The 24,666-nt window shown below is 44.5% G+C and overlaps 3 non-coding genes and 1 pseudogene across 3 annotated transcripts; all 4 read left to right on the forward strand.

Moving 5' to 3' along the window:
- Nucleotides 1-2,642: 2,642 nt before the first annotated feature.
- Nucleotides 2,643-2,843, forward strand: LOC136748958 (small nucleolar RNA U3). The gene has a single exon (XR_010816678.1). It is a non-coding gene; the product is annotated as a small nucleolar RNA U3 (small nucleolar RNA).
- Nucleotides 2,844-9,143: 6,300 nt separating this feature from the next.
- LOC136748970 (small nucleolar RNA U3) lies at nucleotides 9,144-9,341 on the forward strand. The gene has a single exon (XR_010816689.1). It is a non-coding gene; the product is annotated as a small nucleolar RNA U3 (small nucleolar RNA).
- Nucleotides 9,342-15,633: 6,292 nt separating this feature from the next.
- LOC136748977 (uncharacterized) lies at nucleotides 15,634-15,806 on the forward strand (annotated as a pseudogene).
- A 6,102-nt stretch (nucleotides 15,807-21,908) lies between these two features.
- LOC136748959 (small nucleolar RNA U3) lies at nucleotides 21,909-22,109 on the forward strand. Its single transcript, XR_010816679.1, has one exon. It is a non-coding gene; the product is annotated as a small nucleolar RNA U3 (small nucleolar RNA).
- The last annotated feature ends 2,557 nt before the right edge of the window (nucleotides 22,110-24,666 follow it).

A 24,666-nucleotide genomic window follows, 5' to 3' on the forward strand; every position in this document is an offset into this window, starting at 1 on the left:
TATTTAAAACAAACAAAAACCACACATTTGCATTAAGTATTTTTGCATTTGGTATTCTACCAAAAAACAAAAACAGAAAAAAGTCAGATATTCTTTATGGATTGTGCTTTTTCTCAGAGACCTCTATTCAGTTTTATTTTTGCAACTGATAATACTATAAATTAATTATAAATGGCATCACTACCTCCATGGCTTCATTTGGTTCCAAGTGGATAGTATTTTCATCCTCTTGTGTCGTAGGCACATCATAGTTACCTCGTGCAACCTACAAATGTACAGAAACATCTCAGATTAATCATTTTTACCACCATGAAGAGATCTGCACTTAGTATCATGCTTGACTAAAAGGTCAAATATACTTAATTACTTACTGGGTCATTGTAGTCTAGGAATACTGGTAATTATCCATCATTAAACTAATTTATGGCATCTTCTTCATCAGTAAGGACAAGATCACCTGATGATCCATCCTCTGCAGCAGCAGTGCGTACAAGTAACACTGACAGAGCGCCAATAGGACGAATACAGGAGCTGGAAATACATGTACATCACATGAAATGCATGTACAAATGCATTGATATGGAAATATTTTAAGAAAACTTTTACTGATTCCTCAGAAAAAGTTTTGATCATTATTTTAATTATTTTCAATTATTTCCAGACAGAAAACAATATTTAAAATTTAAAAAATATATAATATATATATATATATATATATATATATATATATATATATATATATATATATATTGCAAATAACATTAATTTGCAATTAAGTTAGAGCAGGTGTACAGCCTAAAAAATAGCATTGCTTGCTCATCAGCCTGTTTAGTAGTTATAGTAAATATTGATCAATTAGTTGTTATTGACATGCATTGCTGGATAATGAGGTATGGTTTCTGTGTCCAATATTTATATTGTGTTTTGCAGTCTCCTCATCAGGCTTTCATTACACAGTCACTGAGGGGCCGCTGCTCTAAGGTGTCTGCTGCGAGATACACCACCGATCTTCTGCACGGCCTGTACACAACCAAGCATATGGCATCCCGGTGCATGGCTGGGGGCACATCCTGCAAAACTGTTGGTGACGCCAAGCCAGCCTTACCATGAGAGGAAGGTGTTGCTATAATTGGTAAATCAGAAATGTATTCTTTACATAGAATAACCATTCAAATGTACATACTTTTCTCAAAGGTACTAAAATAAGTATTGAAAATTAGTAACAGAAATTCATATATATATATATCATCCCTGATGAAAGGTTCCCATGGTGCATGTTTAGTCCTTGGAATGGCATCTGCTACGAAAGTTAATAAGAAAAACATGTTTTAATAATAGTATTTTCACAGTTATTGTGGTTTTACCTTAATTTCCCCATGTTTCCTACGATTATAACATGCCTTCACTGTGTGTCAGACTTCTTTTTATTCTTGTCAAAATCAGATTGAAACTAATGAAAACTGTTGGTTGTCCCGTTATGTGATACATAGTTAGAAAACGTCATTAATTATGTATTATAGCACTCCGTTAGATGTATATAATTGACGTGATTGCAGTAGTTTAAGGTACATTTCTTCGTATGTTTATTTTAGTTAGTTAACAGTACAACTGTGTTGATGTGTGTTGACACTGGGGTACAATGCCGCGCTGAAGGGTCCAGTCCCGGCGCACACAGGCGCTGCGTCCCGCCACTGCCAAACACGTGTTCATTACATGTAACATAACATGCAAACCTATTGTTATAAATCGAGTTAGAAAACTTTTTGCCCTCCTTATGTATCAGATTGTTTTGGTTTTGTTTTTTATTTTATGGTTTTATTAGTTTTATGATTTATCTGATGCATTTTCAGTGAATTTAAATGTATTTGACCATATTGTTTATTTGTTTAATGGTTTTATTTGGCAGTATTGCCCTTAATCGCAAGTTTATTTGATTTATTGCACATGTTTATTTGAGTTCATGTATTTTGTTTAAGTTAATCACTGTAAGATTTTAAAAATGTTAAGTGATTTTAGGGATTGATTTAATTTTTTTTAAGTATTAAAGTATTAACATTTTGAATGTCTTTATTTTATTGAAATGTAAAATACTTTACCTAATAAAACAGTATTTTACTTAAACGATTAAACACGTAATATATGGAGGCATTTTGCAAGTAGTGTGGGGGGTAATTCAATTTATATAGGCAGTACAGCGTTATGCAAATATGGAATATGACGCATGCTGTGTGCGGTCCAGTCTGACATGCGCAGAGACACAGCAGCACCACGTGTTCTTTAGCGCTCACTTTGCACAGGTAACTCAGAGTGGACATTTTGATAGAAAACTCTTTATCCCCGTAAATCAATAAACGCATCATATATACCGTGGGATTTTGTAGTGTTTGGAGTAATTCCCTTTAGAATATATTCAGTGTGTATGCAAATGATTTACCGCGTTGCCTTGTGGGATTTCACAAAAAGATAAGTACGTGTAAACCTTCTACTGGTGAGATCGACGTTTTGTACAGACTTTGAATGACTTGACTTGTCTGTCTTTGTAAAGTCAGTTTAGGGAAGAAAAGCGCGGCTGCTAAAACGTCACACCGTCAGCGGCGCAGACAGAGCGGCTCAGCGGGCGCTGTGGCCGCGGGGCGGCTGGTAAGACTATACTTTCAGGGATCATTTCTATAGTGCGTGACTTGAGAAATGCGTTTCTAAAGTGTTTGGTCTCTCTGACCCCGAGGAGGAGCCGTAGCGCCCCCTTCTGAGCGCGAAGCGGGCCGAGCTGCACTGCGGCTGCGCGGCCATTGATGACCGTTCCTCCCTCTGGGGCTGGAGGAAGGGGGCGCTTTCTGAGTGGTCAGACTCTTTACTCTCGTCAATAACAGAGCGGCTGTGTTTGCTCTGCGCTGCCTCAGGAAGGGACACCAGTCCGGCCGCTTAGGAAGCCTGAGCCGCTGCGCATCACTGGCACCTGTTTTGGTGCGAGTGGAAGTGACAGCAGGACACCCCCAACAAGGGAATGCTTTTGCAGGTGGTGGCCGCACACAATTGCTCTCTCCTTATCCTTCCTGACTGGTCAGACTCTTTATTCTCGTCAAAATCAGACTCAGATTCTTATGTCTAGTTATATAGTACTTCCGAAACAATCATTAACAAGTGTCTCAGTTTTGAATAGATTTACAGATTTCTTTTTAGAGCACTTTACTCGCATTACTATATCTATATATGTATCTGTTGTTTCTTTTCATGTTGGAAGTTTGTACACGAATATTCCACATGAAGGTGGTTTGGAGGCGCTATCATATTATTTTGAACCCCAAAAGATTACATTCCTATGCATTTTCTATTAAAAATAACGGAATTTGTCTTGAAGTCCAACTATTTCTTGTTCAATAACAAGTATTATTTATAATCTCAGGGTACAGCCATGGGTTCGTCATTTGCCCCAAAATATGCAAATGTATATTTGGGTTATTGGGGAAAACAATATATTAATGATCGTTCCTCCAATCCACTATTACGAATTGTTTATTTAAGGAAAAGCTATATTGGTGATATAATTTTACTGTGGACTGGTTCTGCAGATGATTTGATGGTGTTAAGCAATTATATACAATACTCATCACACTTTGAAATTTACTATGGAATATAGTCAAAATGAATTGCATTTTTTAGATTTGAATATTTCCATAAATACTGATGGACATTTAATATGTCAATTTTTCGGAAACCCACTGCCCGAAATAGATCTTACATGCTCATCTGAAATATATGATTAAAAACATACCCTATGGTCAATTCACATGCCTTCAAAGAATATGTGGCAATGAGTCTGATTATGAATGTAAAGCTAAAGATCTCCAGAATCGGTTTCAGTTAAGGGGTTACAAAAGTGACAAACGAAGAGAAATTTAAAAATAGGTATATCAGAACATAAAGCTGCTATTCGCAATAACAATATGGACTATGCTATAGCCAGACATTATAAAAAAAAAAGAATCATGGGTCAGCCTCTAGTTTGACATTTGTGGCAATTGAAAAAATAGCAGAATAACATTAAGCGTTTGCTAAACAGAGAAGCGTTTTGGATTTTCACTGTAAAAGCAATGGAACCATATGGGTTAAATGAAACCCTGGATCTTAGTTCTTTTTTGTGAATGGATAAGTTTTGGGAAAAATGTATTGTTCAGATTTGATTCTTTCATGTGGAATATGGTGAGTGATCATGTTTATATGAAAATGAATTGTCATTATTGTTGGGATGTAATTGATATTAACGTTTTTATTATCTTTCCAATAGTAGGATCAATATATCAAAACTATGCAGTAATAGTGAGAGAAACCTTTGTCCAGCAGGGGGCATCGAGCTGTATTTGACAGTCTTCTTCTTTTCCTTGCAGGGAGCTGATCCATCAGGCCAGACCAGACGAGACGGGGAGGTGCCGGTTGACAGAGCTGCAGAGTCCTGGGTCCTTGGAGCGGTCCGGAGGCCGAGGCGAGTGGAGATTGGTACAGACCGGGAGCGACAGGGGACCTAGCCAGAGGAGTCGGCGGATGGGTCCCATCCAGAAACCCGGCCGACCATCTACCCGGAGCCCGGCCTGACCAGGACTGCTCCCTGCTGACGTCACCAGCCAGGATCCAGGAGAGGCCTCGGATTCCAGGGACCGACCAGGCCGATCGGTAACGTCCCTGAGGGAGGCCTCCTGCAGCCAGGGCCCGGACTTCTCCCCGGGAGAGGGGTCAGGTATGCCCTCCCGGCAGTAGTGGGAGAGCCGCAGGTCCTCAGGAGACGAGAGTCGGCGCCAGTGTCCTTTCCCAGAAAGACATCAGGGATGTAATGGCAAGGTCACTGGTGCTGGGGGAGGAGGCCTGCGGCGGCAGACAGCCGGGAAGGGAGAGACCACCCCCTCCCCTACCATTAGTTAAAAGAACAACTAGCGGGGTCTACACAGTTTTCTCCCCAGTTATACATAAAGCCTCTGCCCTGCCATCTGTTCGTCGGGCCTCGGCCTCAAAGGAACCAGGGAGAACCTCCAGCACCACGGGCCCTGAGCCCAGTGGAGTTTCGCCAGCCTTACCGGGTGGCGGGAGCCGAGCCCCCCAAATAGTCTTCCTAGAGGATCAAGCGATGAGGCAAATGATTGAAATGATGGGTGCTAGCGCTAAGCTAGGTGAGGGAGAAGAGAGGAGTGGGGAAGAGAAAGGTTTCTTTACATGATTGTTACGGAGCGGGTAATTGCCCTCACAGCCATTATGGCATTAACTATTATTTCAATAAATGTGAGGAGCATTGCTGAGGTGAAAAAGAGGACCGATGTTTTAAACTCTCTGGCTGGAATGAAGGCGGATATTATTTGTTTGCAGGAGTGTGGCATCCCGTTCCAAAAAGAATATAAAGATCTCCGGGACACTTGGACCCTAGGAGAATCCTTCTGGTCGGGGTCCAATGTGTCCCGAGCGGACGGGATTGCCGTACTCCTGAAAAACCCCTTCATAACAGTTAAAACATTTAAGGTAATAGAGGCGGGCAGACTGGCCAGCCTCGATTTTAAATACAAGGGGGCTGTATTGAGGCTGGTCAATGTCTATGCCCCCACCAGCCAGAGAGAGAGAGTCCTCTTTCTCCCTCAGCTACGCCCGCTCCTGATCGGCACCTTGCCAGTTATCATTTCAGGTGATTTCAACTGTGCTCTGAGGGATGTAGACCGGAGTAAGCCCCGCAACGATAGATCCAGCAGGGACCTCGCTGCGTTCGTGGAGGACTTTGAACTCTGCGACGCAGGTCGGGACCTGGTCCCCTTGTTCACCTGGGTGAGTTCTTCTGGCTCCTCCTTCTCCAGGATAGATCTCGTCCTCCTCAGTAAGCCACTGGAGAGGACTGCCATGTCTTCGGAGGCGGTCTTCTTTTCAGACCACAGGCTCCTGACGACAGAGGTGCTCATTCCGAGCACACGGGAGTCGGGGCCTGGGGTCTGGAAGCTCAACACCTCCCTGCTCGATGACCCTGTTATTAAGACCTTTAGCAGACGCCTCGAGGAGTGGAGGACCCTGAAGGACCTTTTTGATTCTCCCATAGAGTGGTGGGAGATGGTGAAGAAAAGAACCAAGGGCTACTTCATTCAGCTGGGGAAACGGAAAGCTCGTGAGAGGCGGGCGAGATATTCCCATCTAAACGGCCGCCTCCAGCGCCTGAGTCTTTTACAGCTCAGAGGCTTCGACCTAGCTGAGGAGGTGGCCCGGGTCAAACTGAGTCTCTCCGCCCTCTATCGGGAGGAGCAAGAGAAGATCAAGGTCCTTTCCAGGGTCCGCATCATGGAGGACGATGAGAAATGCAGCCGCTTCTTCTTCAAGAAAACGAAGGAGAGGCGGCCTGCAATGTCCTCCATGATCGACTCCTCGGGGCAAGAGGTGGAGGGCAGAGAGGCTGTTGAGACAGTGGTGCGGGATTTCTACAGGGAGTTGTACGATCAGAAGGTGGTGGATCAAAATCTGATCCATCACTTTCTGTCCCTGTTGGAGTCCTGCAATGAGGGGGACGAGGAGGAGGAGGAGGATCCAGAGATCACCACCACTAAACTCTCCCAGGTGATAAAGAGTCTTAACTCTGGAAGGACACCAGGTCCCGACGGGATCCCTGCTGAGTTCTATAAGATCCTTTGGGAGGTGCTTAAAGAAGATCTGGGCCAGGTCTTGGGGTCGATGTACAGAGAGGGCAGATTGGCCCCTTCGATGAAGAAGAGTATCCTCTCCCTTCTTCACAAGAAGGGAGACACGAAAGATCTGAGGAACTGGCGGCCAGTCAGCCTCCTGTGCACCGACTACAAGATACTGGCCAAAGCACTGACGCTCCGGCTGCAGCGGCCACTCCCTCAAGTCGTGGGTCCCGACCAGGTCTGTGGTGCCCGGGGGAGATCGGCGGCCGACAACGCCATGCTGCTCAGGGATGTCGTGGCCTACTCGAACGAGAGAGGGCTTCCCCTGGTCCTAATCAGCTTGGACCAGGAGAAAGCCTTCGACAGAGTGGGCCACGAATACCTGCAGCTTGTTATGGAGAGGATGGGTCTCGCTCTTGGCCTGAGGAAGTGGGTCAAGATCATCTACAGCGGCCTAAGCAGCAGGGTCCTTGTGAACCGCCACCTGACCGAACCATTTCCGGTCAGGTCGGGGGTCCGGCAGGGTTGTCCCCTGTCGGCCCTGCTGTACGTCCTCTGCTTGGAGCCGTTCATGCAGGCGATCCGCCGGGACGTCCGGGTGACAGGTTTCCATCTCCCGGGTTCCGGCGGAGAGCAACTGAAGGCCCTGGCCTATATGGACGACGTGGCCGTGGTCTGCACGGACGCTCCGTCCGTGGCCAGGGTCGAGGAACTGCTGGACGGCTTCTGCAGGGCGACGGGGGCCGCTGTGAATAAGGCCAAGAGCGAGGTCTACCTCTCCAGGGCATGGCCTGTCGGCCGGGGCCCGCCGACCGTGTTCCCTGTGAAGCCGTTTATCAAGGTTCTGGGGATCACGATCGACGGGACCAACACGGGCACCCGGAGCTGGGAGGAGGCCATAGCAAAGGTCCAAAAGAAGATCCACGGCTGGAGCACAAGGACCTTGACGATGGCTGGTAAGGTGCTGGTCGTAAAGGCCATCCTCTTCCCGATACTCCTCTACGTAGGAATGATCTTCCCCCCAGACAAGGGTATCGCAAAACTAGTGACCCGAATTATATTTCGGTTTGTCTGGGGGAGCAAAATGGAGAGGCTGAAAAGAGTGCAGATGGTGAAGGGTACCCTGGATGGAGGTAGGGGGGTCCCGGACGTTGTGCGGCTGATAAAGGCGCAGGGGCTGGCTTATGTGGTCAAGAACATCCAGGCTGCTGGCAAGAAAGTGAGTTTCATGAACCGCTTTTATTTTGCCAGCAGCCTGAGACCATTCGGCCTCTGCGCCATGGACAACACCAGGCCGCACTCGTGGGATCCCCCGCCGTTCTACAGGGCGCTCCGAGCCTTTGCGCTCGAAGTAGGTCTCCATAAAGTCGTGCTGGCCTCCTGGGATTATAAGACCATCTGTAGTCAGATGAGATCTGCCCAGGAGACCAGCCGGATAGAAGATTTCCCTCCCGAAACCTGCCGGTTTATCTGGGCTAACGCTACGCACGTTTGCCTCACGAACACGCAGAAAGATGTCTCCTGGATGGCTGTGAGTCGGTGTCTCCCCACCCGAGTGTTCATGCACAGAAGGGGCATAGCTCCTTATGACACGTGCCCCTATAAGGGTTGCTTGGGGAAGGAGACGGAGGCTCACATCTTTAGTGAGTGCCCCTCCGCCCACAGGGTCTGGCTCCTGTTTTCTCCGTTCCTCCACAGGTTTGCCGTTCCTGCGCGGGCGACCGCCCAGCAGATCCTATACGGTCCAGCCAAGGGAATTTCTACATCTACCTTGAGGTGCTGGTGGCGTGTCGTCTGCGCAGTGAAGCAGGCACTGTGGGAGGGACGGAACATCTGTTTGTTCAATAAGCAGGAGCTGGACCCGATCGTCATCGCGCGGAGGGGCATGGTGTTTGTGAAAGACTACGTCAATCTGGAGGTCCATCAGAGGGGCAAGGAGGAAGCCTTTAAGAACTGGCGCATACAAGATCTGGGGGAGCTCAGGATCCCGTGATGGGACCCACCTCCGGGGACGGTTAGTTCCCCCTGCTGGAGCCCGAGTCCAAGATCTTTTAAAGATCTTTTAAAGATTTTATGAATGATTGTTTTTAAAAGAAGATTTTAAATAATGAATCTTAATTGTTTTTAAAGATTTAGTTGTTTTTAAATCACATTGTTTAGGGCTTTTTAGGTATAGTTTTGTTATATTTTGTTGTCAAATACATTGACCGTTTTTGGGTTTAATTTAAAATGCATTAGACTTTTTTTGTTTGTTTTTTATTTTTTCCTTTTAATTGTTTCTTTATTTTGTCTAATGCGTTTTCTGTTATTTTCAATGTATTTGACTCTTTTGTTGGTGTGCAGTTTTTGCTTTTATCACGTTTTGTTTATTTGATTTGAGCACGTTTATTTTAAAGTTAATTGTTTTAGTTTTGTTAAAAAAAATCACAAGATTTTAAAAATTTTAAGTGATTTTAAGAATTGATATTCTAAATGATTTTAATCACAAGTATTAAAATTGAAATTGTTCTATTTTAAGAAATGTAAAAATACTAAACCTAATAAACAGTATTTCTAAAGTGTTTGGTCTCTCTGACCCCGAGGAGGAGCCGTAGCGCCCCCTTCTGAGCGCGAAGCGGGCCGAGCTGCACTGCGGCTGCGCGGCCATTGATGACCGTTCCTCCCTCTGGGGCTGGAGGAAGGGGGCGCTTTCTGAGTGGTCAGACTCTTTACTCTCGTCAATAACAGAGCGGCTGTGTTTGCTCTGCGCGCTGCGCTGCCTCAGGAAGGGACACCAGTCCGGCCGCTTAGGAAGCCTGAGCCGCTGCGCATCACTGGCACCTGTTTTGGTGCGAGTGGAAGTGACAGCAGGACACCCCCAACAAGGGAATGCTTTTGCAGGTGGTGGCCGCACACAATTGCTCTCTCCTTATCCTTCCTGAGTGGTCAGACTCTTTATTCTCGTCATAATCAGACTCAGATTCTTATGTCTAGTTATATAGTACTTCCGAAACAATCATTAACAAGTGTCTCAGTTTTGAATAGATTTACAGATTTCTTTTTAGAGCACTTTACTCGCATTACTATATCTATATATGTATCTGTTGTTTCTTTTCATGTTGGAAGTTTGTACACGAATATTCCACATGAAGGTGGTTTGGAGGCGCTATCATATTATTTTGAACCCCAAAAGATTACATTCCTATGCATTTTCTATTAAAAATAACGGAATTTGTCTTGAAGTCCAACTATTTCTTGTTCAATAACAAGTATTATTTATAATCTCAGGGTACAGCCATGGGTTCGTCATTTGCCCCAAAATATGCAAATGTATATTTGGGTTATTGGGGAAAACAATATATTAATGATCGTTCCTCCAATCCACTATTACGAATTGTTTATTTAAGGAAAAGCTATATTGGTGATATAATTTTACTGTGGACTGGTTCTGCAGATGATTTGATGGTGTTAAGCAATTATATACAATACTCATCACACTTTGAAATTTACTATGGAATATAGTCAAAATGAATTGCATTTTTTAGATTTGAATATTTCCATAAATACTGATGGACATTTAATATGTCAATTTTTCGGAAACCCACTGCCCGAAATAGATCTTACATGCTCATCCGAAATATATGATTAAAAACATACCCTATGGTCAATTCACATGCCTTCAAAGAATATGTGGCAATGAGTCTGATTATGAATGTAAAGCTAAAGATCTCCAGAATCGGTTTCAGTTAAGGGGTTACAAAAGTGACAAACGAAGAGAAATTTAAAAATAGGTATATCAGAACATAAAGCTGCTATTCGCAATAACAATATGGACTATGCTATAGCCAGACATTATAAAAAAAAAAGAATCATGGGTCAGCCTCTAGTTTGACATTTGTGGCAATTGAAAAAATAGCAGAATAACATTAAGCGTTTGCTAAACAGAGAAGCGTTTTGGATTTTCACTGTAAAAGCAATGGAACCATATGGGTTAAATGAAACCCTGGATCTTAGTTCTTTTTTGTGAATGGATAAGTTTTGGGAAAAATGTATTGTTCAGATTTGATTCTTTCATGTGGAATATGGTGAGTGATCATGTTTATATGAAAATGAATTGTCATTATTGTTGGGATGTAATTGATATTAACGTTTTTATTATCTTTCCAATAGTAGGATCAATATATCAAAACTATGCAGTAATAGTGAGAGAAACCTTTGTCCAGCAGGGGGCATCGAGCTGTATTTGACAGTCTTCTTCTTTTCCTTGCAGGGAGCTGATCCATCAGGCCAGACCAGACGAGACGGGGAGGTGCCGGTTGACAGAGCTGCAGAGTCCTGGGTCCTTGGAGCGGTCCGGAGGCCGAGGCGAGTGGAGATTGGGACGGACCGGGAGCGACAGGGGACCTAGCCAGAGGAGTCGGCGGATGGGTCCCATCCAGAAACCCGGCCGACCATCTACCCGGAGCCCGGCCTGACCAGGACTGCTCCCTGCTGACGTCACCAGCCAGGATCCAGGAGAGGCCTCGGATTCCAGGGACCGACCAGGCCGATCGGTAACGTCCCTGAGGGAGGCCTCCTGCAGCCAGGGCCCGGACTTCTCCCCGGGAGAGGGGTCAGGTATGCCCTCCCGGCAGTAGTGGGAGAGCCGCAGGTCCTCAGGAGACGAGAGTCGGCGCCAGTGTCCTTTCCCAGAAAGACATCAGGGATGTAATGGCAAGGTCACTGGTGCTGGGGGAGGAGGCCTGCGGCGGCAGACAGCCGGGAAGGGAGAGACCACCCCCTCCCCTACCATTAGTTAAAAGAACAACTAGCGGGGTCTACACAGTTTTCTCCCCAGTTATACATAAAGCCTCTGCCCTGCCATCTGTTCGTCGGGCCTCGGCCTCAAAGGAACCAGGGAGAACCTCCAGCACCACGGGCCCTGAGCCCAGTGGAGTTTCGCCAGCCTTACCGGGTGGCGGGAGCCGAGCCCCCCAAATAGTCTTCCTAGAGGATCAAGCGATGAGGCAAATGATTGAAATGATGGGTGCTAGCGCTAAGCTAGGTGAGGGAGAAGAGAGGAGTGGGGAAGAGAAAGGTTTCTTTACATGATTGTTACGGAGCGGGTAATTGCCCTCACAGCCATTATGGCATTAACTATTATTTCAATAAATGTGAGGAGCATTGCTGAGGTGAAAAAGAGGACCGATGTTTTAAACTCTCTGGCTGGAATGAAGGCGGATATTATTTGTTTGCAGGAGTGTGGCATCCCGTTCCAAAAAGAATATAAAGATCTCCGGGACACTTGGACCCTAGGAGAATCCTTCTGGTCGGGGTCCAATGTGTCCCGAGCGGACGGGATTGCCGTACTCCTGAAAAACCCCTTCATAACAGTTAAAACATTTAAGGTAATAGAGGCGGGCAGACTGGCCAGCCTCGATTTTAAATACAAGGGGGCTGTATTGAGGCTGGTCAATGTCTATGCCCCCACCAGCCAGAGAGAGAGAGTCCTCTTTCTCCCTCAGCTACGCCCGCTCCTGATCGGCACCTTGCCAGTTATCATTTCAGGTGATTTCAACTGTGCTCTGAGGGATGTAGACCGGAGTAAGCCCCGCAACGATAGATCCAGCAGGGACCTCGCTGCGTTCGTGGAGGACTTTGAACTCTGCGACGCAGGTCGGGACCTGGTCCCCTTGTTCACCTGGGTGAGTTCTTCTGGCTCCTCCTTCTCCAGGATAGATCTCGTCCTCCTCAGCAAGCCACTGGAGAGGACCGCCATGTCTTCGGAGGCGGTCTTCTTTTCAGACCACAGGCTCCTGACGACAGAGGTGCTCATTCCGAGCACACGGGAGTCGGGGCCTGGGGTCTGGAAGCTCAACACCTCTCTGCTCGATGACCCTCGTGTGATTAAGACCTTTAGCAGACGCCTCGAGGAGTGGAGGACCCTGAAGGACCTTTTTGATTCTCCCATAGAGTGGTGGGAGATGATGAAGAAAAGAACCAAGGGCTACTTCATTCAGCTGGGGAAACGGAAAGCTCGCGAGAGGCGGGCGAGATATTCCCATCTAAACGGCCGCCTCCAGCGCCTGAGTCTTTTACAGCTCAGAGGCTTCGACCTAGCTGAGGAGGTGGCCCGGGTCAAACTGAGTCTCTCCGCCCTCTATCGGGAGGAGCAAGAGAAGATCAAGGTCCTTTCCAGGGTCCGTATCATGGAGGACGATGAGAAATGCAGCCGCTTCTTCTTCAAGAAAACGAAGGAGAGGCGGCCTGCAATGTCCTCCATGATCGACTCCTCGGGGCAAGAGGTGGAGGGCAGAGAGGCTGTTGAGACAGTGGTGCGGGATTTCTACAGGGAGTTGTACGACCAGAAGGTGGTGGATCAAAATCTGATCCATCACTTTCTGTCCCTGTTGGAGTCCCGCAATGAGGGGGACGAGGAGGAGGAGGAGGATCCAGAGATCACCACCACTGAACTCTCCCAGGTGATAAAGAGTCTTAACTCTGGAAGGACACCGGGTCCCGACGGGATCCCTGCTGAGTTCTATAAGATCTTTTGGGAGGTGCTTAAGGAAGATCTGGGCCAGGTCCTGGGGTCGATGTACAGAGAGGGCAGATTGGCCCCTTCGATGAAGAAGAGTATCCTCTCCCTTCTTCACAAGAAGGGAGACACGAAAGATCTGAGGAACTGGCGGCCAGTCAGCCTCCTGTGCACCGACTACAAGATTCTGGCCAAAGCACTGACGCTCCGGCTGCAGCGGCCACTCCCTCAAGTCGTGGGTCCCGACCAGGTCTGTGGTGCCCGGGGGAGATCGGCGGCCGACAACGCCATGCTGCTCGGGGATGTCGTGGCCTACTCGAACGAGAGAGGGCTTCCCCTGGTCCTAATCAGCTTGGACCAGGAGAAAGCCTTCGACAGAGTGGGCCACGAATACCTGCAGCTTGTTATGGAGGGGATGGGTCTCGCTCTTGGCCTGAGGAAGTGGGTCAAGATCGTCTACAGCGGCCTAAGCAGCAGGGTCCTTGTGAACCGCCACCTGACCGAACCATTTCCGGTCAGGTCGGGGGTCCGGCAGGGTTGTCCCCTGTCGGCCCTGCTGTACGTCCTCTGCTTGGAGCCGTTCATGCAGGCGATCCGCCGGGACGTCCGGGTGACAGGTTTCCATCTCCCGGGTTCCGGCGGAGAGCAACTGAAGGCCCTGGCCTATATGGACGACGTGGCCGTGGTCTGCACGGACGCTCCGTCCGTGGCCAGGGTCGAGGAACTGCTGGACGGCTTCTGCAGGGCGACGGGGGCCGCTGTGAATAAGGCCAAGAGCGAGATCTACCTCTCCAGGGCATGGCCTGTCGGCCGGGGCCCGCCGACCGTGTTCCCTGTGAAGCCGTCTATCAAGGTTCTGGGCATCACGATCGACGGGACCAACACGGGCACCCGGAGCTGGGAGGAGGCCATAGCGAAGGTCCAACGGAAGATCCACGGCTGGAGCACAAGGACCTTGACGATGGCTGGTAAGGTGCTGGTCGTAAAGGCCATCCTCTTCCCGATACTCCTCTACGTAGGAATGATCTTCCCCCCAGACAAGGTCATCGCAAAACTAGTGACCCGAATTATATTTCGGTTTGTCTGGGGGAGCAAAATGGAGAGGCTGAAAAGAGTGCAGATGGTGAAGGGTACCCTGGATGGAGGCAGGGGGGTCCCGGACGTTGTGCGGCTGATAAAGGCGCAGGGGCTGGCCTATGTGGTCAAGAACATCCAGGCTGCTGGCAAGAAAGTGAGTTTCATGAACCGCTTTTATTTTGCCAGCAGCCTGAGACCATTCGGCCTCTGCGCCATGGATAACACCAGGCCGCACTCGTGGGATCCCCCGCCGTTCTACAGGGCGCTCCGAGCCTTTGCGCTCGAAGTAGGCCTCCATAAAGTCGTGCTGGCCTCCTGGGATTATAAGACCATCTGTAGTCAGATGAGATCTGCCCAGGAGACCAGCCGGATAGAAGATTTCCCTCCCGAAACCTGCCGGTTTATCTGGGCTAACGCTACGCACGTTTGTCTCACGAATACGCAGAAAGATGTCTCCTGGATGGCTGTGAGTCGGTGTCTCCCCACCCGAGTGTTCATGCACAGAAGGGGCATAGCTCCTTATGACACCTGCCCCTATAAGGGTTGCCTGGGGAAGGAGACGGAGGCTCACATCTTTAGTGAGTGCCCCTCCGCCCACAGGGTCTGGCTCCTGTTTTCTCCGTTCCTCCACAGGTTTGCCGTTCCTGCGCGGGTGACCGCCCAGCAGATCCTGTACGGTCCGGCCAGGGGAATATCAACATCTACCCTGAGGTGCTGGTGGCGTGTCGTCTGCGCAGTGAAGCAGGCACTGTGGGAGGGACGGAACATCTGTCTGTTCAACAAGCAGGAGCTGGACCCGATCGTCATCGCGCGGAGGGGCATGGTGTTCGTAAGAGACTATGTCAATCTGGAGGTCCATCAGAGGGGCAAGGAGGAAGCCTATAAGAACTGGCGTATACAAGATCTGGGGGAGCTCAGGATCCCATGATGGGACCCACCTCCGGGGACGGTCAGTTCCCCCTGCTGGAGCCCGAGTCCAAGATCTTTTAAAGATTTTATGGATGATTGTTTTTAAAAAAGATTTTAAAAATGAATCTTAATTGTTTTTAAAGATTTAGTTGTTTTTAAATCACATTGTTTAGGGTTTTTGGTATAGTTTTGTTATATTCTTTTGTCAAATACATTGACCGTTTTGGGTTTAATTTAAAATGCATTGGACCTTTTTTGTTTGTTTTTTATTTTTTCCTTTTTAATTGTTTCTTTATTTTGTTCAATGCATTTTCAGTTATTTTCAATGTATTTGACCTTTATGTTGGTGAGCAGTTTTTGCTTTTATCACGTTTGTTTTGTTGTTTTGGGCACGTTTAATTTGAAGTTAATTGTTTTGTTCTTTGTTAAAATCACAGATTTTAAAAATTTTAAGTGATTTTAAGGATTGATATTTTAATGATTTTAATCACAAGTATTAAAAAAATTGAATTGTTTTTATTTTATGAAATGAAAAATACTAAATTCAATAAAAAAAAAAAAAAAGTGTTTGGTCTCTCTGACCCCGAGGAGGAGCGGGCGGGCCGAGCTGCACTGCGGCTGCGCGGCCATTGATGACCGTTCCTCCCTCTGGGGCTGGAGGAAGGGGGCGCTTACTGAGTGGTCAGACTCTTTACTCTCGTCAATAACAGAGCGGCTGTGTTTGTTCTGCACACTGCGCTGCATCAGGAAGGGACACCAGTCTGGCCGCTTAGGAAGCCTGAGCCGCTGCGCATCACTGTCACCTGTTTTGGTGCGAGTGAAAGTGACAGCAGGACACCCCCAACAAGGGAATGGTTTTGCAGGTGGTGGCCGCACACAATTGCTCTCTCCTTATCCTTCCTGAGTGGTCAGACTCTTTATTCTCGTCAAACTCAGAGGGAAACCAATCAAAACTACCAGGGCTATACAGTTCTGTACTAATTAAACATTATTAAAGGGTTGTAAAGCTACTTAATCTAATATGAACTGATTAAATGGCCCATTTTCTGATTACACTGTAAAGTATAAAGCTGTTGCAGCATGAAGGGAACTTCAATTGCATTAACTTCCATGTCTCCACTGCTGAAGACTTAATCTGTATTGGTACAGAAGGTTGCCTATTGGAGCAATTTAACACTAGCCAAGTAGCAGCGAAATGGTTATCCTCTTCTAAGTAGACATGCTAGATCTGTGACACGTGCACATACCACGTGCACATCCCATGTTCGTTTGTATTTGTTCTCTTAGTGATTCGTGATTTTAACAAACATCATTAATTATGTATTATAACATTCCGTTAGATGTACGTAAATGATGTAATTGCACTCATATGAAAGTTTACAATAGTATACGATGGTATACTATTGGATGTACTATGGTACATGTTTCTGTATCATGGTACTGTATGGTACAATGTGAATCGTGTACCATGGTGTACCATGGTATACAATGGTATGTACTATGGTATGTTACATTACTTTATAGTACTATGGTACAATATATAAAATGTACCATAGTAAAATACCTTGAACACCATAGGTGTTAATGTGCACATGGTACATGTCCACACCAGGTGGATCAAGAGACCAGAACAATTCAATGTCAACCTGTGCATTTACAAAAAGCTATTTGGACCACACTTAATTGTTTATTTAAGAGATGCTATTTTTTTTACGTTATGCACTCTCTCAAAATGAACTTAGTTACTAATATAAATTATTAATAAACCAGATATATTAATACAAACCAAGCAAGACACACTAATCTGTTTTAAGTGATATTTAGTACATCTGTAAAAGTTGAAAGGGTTGACAAATACAGTGTTAATGTTAAGTTTCACTGGTCGCCAAATTCAAATCACTGGTATAAAGTTAAGTCCTAATTCAGAGGTCATCTCTAGTCCATTTCAAACAATGGCATCTTAATAATGTGGAGAAATCTGTCATGCTGCAAAAGGATGCATTTTGCTTCAATTTCTTTTGATGTACACACCATCAACTCATGCGTGGTCTGAACCTAAACCAAGAACTTTGAAATATGTACATTAATAGCAGAATCATAAATAGTACATTGATTCTGCACCTTGGCCAACTTCTGGTAAAATATTAGCAGCTCTGAACAAGAGCATTCCTCTACACACTGACATGCTGTTCGGACCACCACAAAAGAAGAAATTACTCCATAGGACTGTTGTGTAGCTATGACAGAATTATTCCTGTTGTAACCTACTCCATATTCTTGAGTTGCTAGTAATTTCTTGAAAACAATACAATGCTTGTAAACGCAAGCAAGACTATTCTGCAGGTAACAATTATGTACAGTATTTTTCTCTAATGCCACCTTTTCACTGGCAGACAGTTGTCTTTTCATACCCTTTTCCAGGGTAACTATATCACCATTAATGTAGTTTGCCATGTTTGTCAGAGGAACATAACTGGTCAGTCTTTAGAAAAGGCGGCTTGCTTCTCTGGATGCACTGAGTCACCACTGCGTATAATTATTTGCTATGCAAAGAAATTCCTTAAGATTTGACAAGGCACTGCTTGTGTTCTACAGAATAAATCAAGCAATTTTCATTGGTACTTTCATACACAAATGCTGAGTTGGCCCGTAATAGACCCCGATCCCTAGCACTTTGTGTGAGATGCACAAGCAAATGAGAATAATAAGAACAGTGCTCTGGAATTTGTGACACAAAATAAATGAGACACAATTCTGTGCAGTTCAGCTGATCTTGAATGGTCACACAAGAGAGGAGAATATGAAGAGCGCACACAAGAAGCATCCAATGGTTATAAAACCTTCTCTGTAAAATATTTTTCAAAATCACTGGAGAATACAGGAGAAGAAATGCTCTCCATTCGGTCGCTTTCCAAAAATGTATTTCGGAAAGTGGTCTTGGATTACATCTCACTTCATTAGGTGGCTGAATGTTGAGCATTTCATCATCAAGAACCCTTAAATCCAAAGGCTGCAAATGGAACTCTTCTTCAAGATATTCAGGATCAACCCATAGATTTGTGAACAGCCAAACAACACCAAGGCACACTGATTGCATATAGTCTGGTACAAATCCATTAATTATGTCAAAAGAAGGTAACACAAGTAGGGTCCTAGCACCTTTGACACTCAGCTTGATCATTGTTACTTTCTAATACTGTTTCAACCATTTCAATTGTGCCAGCCATTGTTCTCTGTGGTGGTTCTTCAGAAGTCAGAGGGTACACGCTTGCGTAACTCTTCCCTTTTGCAACAACTGTCCCTTCATGACAACAGAAGCCACAGCCATATGCTCCATTAAACTGTTTAAAATTGTGAACCATGGCACGTGCAACCGCATCACAAACACATATTAGTGCACGCACTCTGCTAGTATGCTGATGTCCATTCTTATCTATCCCAGCAAAGCCATCAGCATGTAAACTCTGTAGTTCTGAAACAAACGGAGTAACATACGTGTCAATGCATGGCTTTTGTCTTCCAAACCACAACGTATGCAGCACAACATTACTACGTCTGTCTTTCAAAGTCAACTCATTCACTGTGCACAAAATAGGCCATATTGAGTACTGTGAAGACTTGAACACAGGGCTACCATCACAGTTGAATGAAATAGTGATGTTGTCTTGATTTTCAACAAACTCTCCCTGCTCTTTGTACAGATTTCCAGTACTGATGTCACATGTCTCAGCATCAGGTCGAAAATGAGACCTTATTGATGTTTGACACAAGATATTTTAAGTTGTGGAGCTAGTGGCATAACCCAAAAATTGTTTGCTAACTTGAGTAGTCCCTGTTTGTTCACTGCACAATTACAGGCCTGACGATGGTCCTTTGGATCTCTACTAAGATATTCTAAACACTTTGGGCAGTAAAAGTGGACTTCTGCAGTCAGGTTAAAAAATGCCTTATCCAAAAACCATTTTGTTTTTGGTACACATCCTGGTGCTACAGTATTTAATAAATCCAGTATGTCTTTTAAAGCTACACCAGACAAGCCATGTCTCAAAGAAAATGCCATCAGCAGGGCCAGAAAGTTGTCCCTGCAAAGATTTTTTTTTTTTTTTTTAAATGCACACAAATATAAAAAACCCGTATAGCATAATCACTGGGTCAATGTATTTAAAACAAACAAAAACCACACATTTGCATTAAGTATTTTTGCATTTGGTATTCTACCAAAAAACAAAAACAGAAAAAAGTCAGATATTCTTTATGGATTGTGCTTTTTCTCAGAGACCTCTATTCAGTTTTATTTTTGCAACTGATAATACTATAAATTAATTATAAATGGCATCACTACCTCCATGGCTTCATTTGGTTCCAAGTGGATAGTATTTTCATCCTCTTGTGTCGTAGGCACATCATAGTTACCTCGTGCAACCTACAAATGTACAGAAACATCTCAGATTAATCATTTTTACCACCATGAAGAGATCTGCACTTAGTATCATGCTTGACTAAAAGGTCAAATATACTTAATTACTTACTGGGTCATTGTAGTCTAGGAATACTGGTAATTATCCATCATTAAACTAATTTATGGCATCTTCTTCATCAGTAAGGACAAGATCACCTGATGATCCATCCTCTGCAGCAGCAGTGCGTACAAGTAACACTGACAGAGCGCCAATAGGACGAATACAGGAGCTGGAAATACATGTACATCACATGAAATGCATGTACAAATGCATTGATATGGAAATATTTTAAGAAAACTTTTACTGATTCCTCAGAAAAAGTTTTGATCATTATTTTAATTATTTTCAATTATTTCCAGACAGAAAACAATATTTAAAATTTAAAAAATATATAAATATATATATATATATATATATATATATATATATATATTGCAAATAACATTAATTTGCAATTAAGTTAGAGCAGGTGTACAGCCTAAAAAATAGCATTGCTTGCTCATCAGCCTGTTTAGTAGTTATAGTAAATATTGATCAATTAGTTGTTATTGACATGCATTGCTGGATAATGAGGTATGGTTTCTGTGTCCAATATTTATATTGTGTTTTGCAGTCTCCTCATCAGGCTTTCATTACACAGTCACTGAGGGGCCGCTGCTCTAAGGTGTCTGCTGCGAGATACACCACCGATCTTCTGCACGGCCTGTACACAACCAAGCATATGGCATCCCGGTGCATGGCTGGGGGCACATCCTGCAAAACTGTTGGTGACGCCAAGCCAGCCTTACCATGAGAGGAAGGTGTTGCTATAATTGGTAAATCAGAAATGTATTCTTTACATAGAATAACCATTCAAATGTACATACTTTTCTCAAAGGTACTAAAATAAGTATTGAAAATTAGTAACAGAAATTCATATATATATATATCATCCCTGATGAAAGGTTCCCATGGTGCATGTTTAGTCCTTGGAATGGCATCTGCTACGAAAGTTAATAAGAAAAACATGTTTTAATAATAGTATTTTCACAGTTATTGTGGTTTTACCTTAATTTCCCCATGTTTCCTACGATTATAACATGCCTTCACTGTGTGTCAGACTTCTTTTTATTCTTGTCAAAATCAGATTGAAACTAATGAAAACTGTTGGTTGTCCCGTTATGTGATACATAGTTAGAAAACGTCATTAATTATGTATTATAGCACTCCGTTAGATGTATATAATTGACGTGATTGCAGTAGTTTAAGGTACATTTCTTCGTATGTTTATTTTAGTTAGTTAACAGTACAACTGTGTTGATGTGTGTTGACACTGGGGTACAATGCCGCGCTGAAGGGTCCAGTCCCGGCGCACACAGGCGCTGCGTCCCGCCACTGCCAAACACGTGTTCATTACATGTAACATAACATGCAAACCTATTGTTATAAATCGAGTTAGAAAACTTTTTGCCCTCCTTATGTATCAGATTGTTTTGGTTTTGTTTTTTATTTTATGGTTTTATTAGTTTTATGATTTATCTGATGCATTTTCAGTGAATTTAAATGTATTTGACCATATTGTTTATTTGTTTAATGGTTTTATTTGGCAGTATTGCCCTTAATCGCAAGTTTATTTGATTTATTGCACATGTTTATTTGAGTTCATGTATTTTGTTTAAGTTAATCACTGTAAGATTTTAAAAATGTTAAGTGATTTTAGGGATTGATTTAATTTTTTTTAAGTATTAAAGTATTAACATTTTGAATGTCTTTATTTTATTGAAATGTAAAATACTTTACCTAATACAACAGTATTTTACTTAAACGATTAAACACGTAATATATGGAGGCATTTTGCAAGTAGTGTGGGGGGTAATTCAATTTATATAGGCAGTACAGCGTTATGCAAATATGGAATATGACGCATGCTGTGTGCGGTCCAGTCTGACATGCGCAGAGACACAGCAGCACCACGTGTTCTTTAGCGCTCACTTTGCACAGGTAACTCAGAGTGGACATTTTGATAGAAAACTCTTTATCCCCGTAAATCAATAAACGCATCATATATACCGTGGGATTTTGTAGTGTTTGGAGTAATTCCCTTTAGAATATATTCAGTGTGTATGCAAATGATTTACCGCGTTGCCTTGTGGGATTTCACAAAAAGATAAGTACGTGTAAACCTTCTACTGGTGAGATCGACGTTTTGTACAGACTTTGAATGACTTGACTTGTCTGTCTTTGTAAAGTCAGTTTAGGGAAGAAAAGCGCGGCTGATAAAACGTCACACCGTCAGCGGCGCAGACAGAGCGGCTCAGCGGGCGCTGTGGCCGCGGGGCGGCTGGTAAGACTATACTTTCAGGGATCATTTCTATAGTGCGTGACTTGAGAAATGCGTTTCTAAAGTGTTTGGTCTCTCTGACCCCGAGGAGGAGCCGTAGCGCCCCCTTCTGAGCGCGAAGCGGGCCGAGCTGCACTGCGGCTGCGCGGCCATTGATGACCGTTCCTCCCTCTGGGGCTGGAGGAAGGGGGCGCTTTCTGAGTGGTCAGACTCTTTACTCTCGTCAATAACAGAGCGGCTGTGTTTGCTCTGCGCTGCCTCAGGAAGGGACAATAAAATTGTGTTGGGCTTTGTATTGGATATATGTTAATTTTTTATTTGGCAAAATGTATAATTTGTATATAGTTTTATTTTTAGGGTGTTTTTTCTATGCACTTGCACTTTTATTGGAAATAGTTTAGGGACACCAGTCTGGCCGCTTAGGAAGCCTGAGCCGCTGCGCATCACTGGCACCTGTTTTGGTGCGAGTGGAAGTGACAGCAGGACACCCCCAACAAGGGAATGCTTTTGCAGGTGGTGGCCGCACACAATTGCTCTCTCCTTATCCTTCCTGACTGGTCAGACTCTTTATTCTCGTCATAATCAGACTCAGATTCTTATGTCTAGTTATATAGTACTTCCGAAACAATCATTAACAAGTTTTGAATAGATTTACAGATTTCTTTTTAGAGCACTTTACTCGCATTACTATATCTATATATGTATCTGTTGTTTCTTTTCATGTTGGAAGTTTGTACATGAATATTCCACATGAAGGTGGTTTGGAGGCGCTATCATATTATTTTGAACCCCAAAAGATTACTTTCCTATGCATTTTCTATTAAAAATAACGGAATTTGTCTTGAAGTCCAACTATTTCTTGTTCAATAACAAGTATTATTTATAAACTCGGGGTACAGCCATGGGTTCGTCATTTGCCCCAAAATATGCAAATGTATATTTGGGTTATTGGGGAAAACAATATATTAATGATCGTTCCTCCAATCCACTATTACGAATTGTTTATTTAAGGAAAAGCTATATTGGTGATATAATTTTACTGTGGACTGGTTCTGCAGATGATTTGATGGTGTTAAGCAATTATATACAATACTCATCACACTTTGAAATTTACTATGGAATATAGTCAAAATGAATTGCATTTTTTAGATTTGAATATTTCCATAAATACTGATGGACATTTAATATGTCAATTTTTCGGAAACCCACTGCCCGAAATAGATCTTACATGCTCATCCGAAATATATGATTAAAAACATACCCTATGGTCAATTCACATGCCTTCAAAGAATATGTGGCAATGAGTCTGATTATGAATGTAAAGCTAAAGATCTCCAGAATCGGTTTCAGTTAAGGGGTTACAAAAGTGACAAACGAAGAGAAATTTAAAAATAGGTATATCAGAACATAAAGCTGCTATTCGCAATAACAATATGGACTATGCTATAGCCAGACATTATAAAAAAAAAAGAATCATGGGTCAGCCTCTAGTTTGACATTTGTGGCAATTGAAAAAATAGCAGAATAACATTAAGCGTTTGCTAAACAGAGAAGCGTTTTGGATTTTCACTGTAAAAGCAATGGAACCATATGGGTTAAATGAAACCCTGGATCTTAGTTCTTTTTTGTGAATGGATAAGTTTTGGGAAAAATGTATTGTTCAGATTTGATTCTTTCATGTGGAATATGGTGAGTGATCATGTTTATATGAAAATGAATTGTCATTATTGTTGGGATGTAATTGATATTAACGTTTTTATTATCTTTCCAATAGTAGGATCAATATATCAAAACTATGCAGTAATAGTGAGAGAAACCTTTGTCCAGCAGGGGGCATCGAGCTGTATTTGACAGTCTTCTTCTTTTCCTTGCAGGGAGCTGATCCATCAGGCCAGACCAGACGAGACGGGGAGGTGCCGGTTGACAGAGCTGCAGAGTCCTGGGTCCTTGGAGCGGTCCGGAGGCCGAGGCGAGTGGAGATTGGGACGGACCGGGAGCGACAGGGGACCTAGCCAGAGGAGTCGGCGGATGGGTCCCATCCAGAAACCCGGCCGACCATCTACCCGGAGCCCGGCCTGACCAGGACTGCTCCCTGCTGACGTCACCAGCCAGGATCCAGGAGAGGCCTCGGATTCCAGGGACCGACCAGGCCGATCGGTAACGTCCCTGAGGGAGGCCTCCTGCAGCCAGGGCCCGGACTTCTCCCCGGGAGAGGGGTCAGGTATGCCCTCCCGGCAGTAGTGGGAGAGCCGCAGGTCCTCAGGAGACGAGAGTCGGCGCCAGTGTCCTTTCCCAGAAAGACATCAGGGATGTAATGGCAAGGTCACTGGTGCTGGGGGAGGAGGCCTGCGGCGGCAGACAGCCGGGAAGGGAGAGACCACCCCCTCCCCTACCATTAGTTAAAAGAACAACTAGCGGGGTCTACACAGTTTTCTCCCCAGTTATACATAAAGCCTCTGCCCTGCCATCTGTTCGTCGGGCCTCGGCCTCAAAGGAACCAGGGAGAACCTCCAGCACCACGGGCCCTGAGCCCAGTGGAGTTTCGCCAGCCTTACCGGGTGGCGGGAGCCGAGCCCCCCAAATAGTCTTCCTAGAGGATCAAGCGATGAGGCAAATGATTGAAATGATGGGTGCTAGCGCTAAGCTAGGTGAGGGAGAAGAGAGGAGTGGGGAAGAGAAAGGTTTCTTTACATGATTGTTACGGAGCGGGTAATTGCCCTCACAGCCATTATGGCATTAACTATTATTTCAATAAATGTGAGG

Source organism: Amia ocellicauda, chromosome 4 (genome assembly GCF_036373705.1).
Source record: "Amia ocellicauda isolate fAmiCal2 chromosome 4, fAmiCal2.hap1, whole genome shotgun sequence".
Classification (NCBI taxonomy): Eukaryota; Metazoa; Chordata; class Actinopteri; order Amiiformes; family Amiidae; genus Amia; species Amia ocellicauda.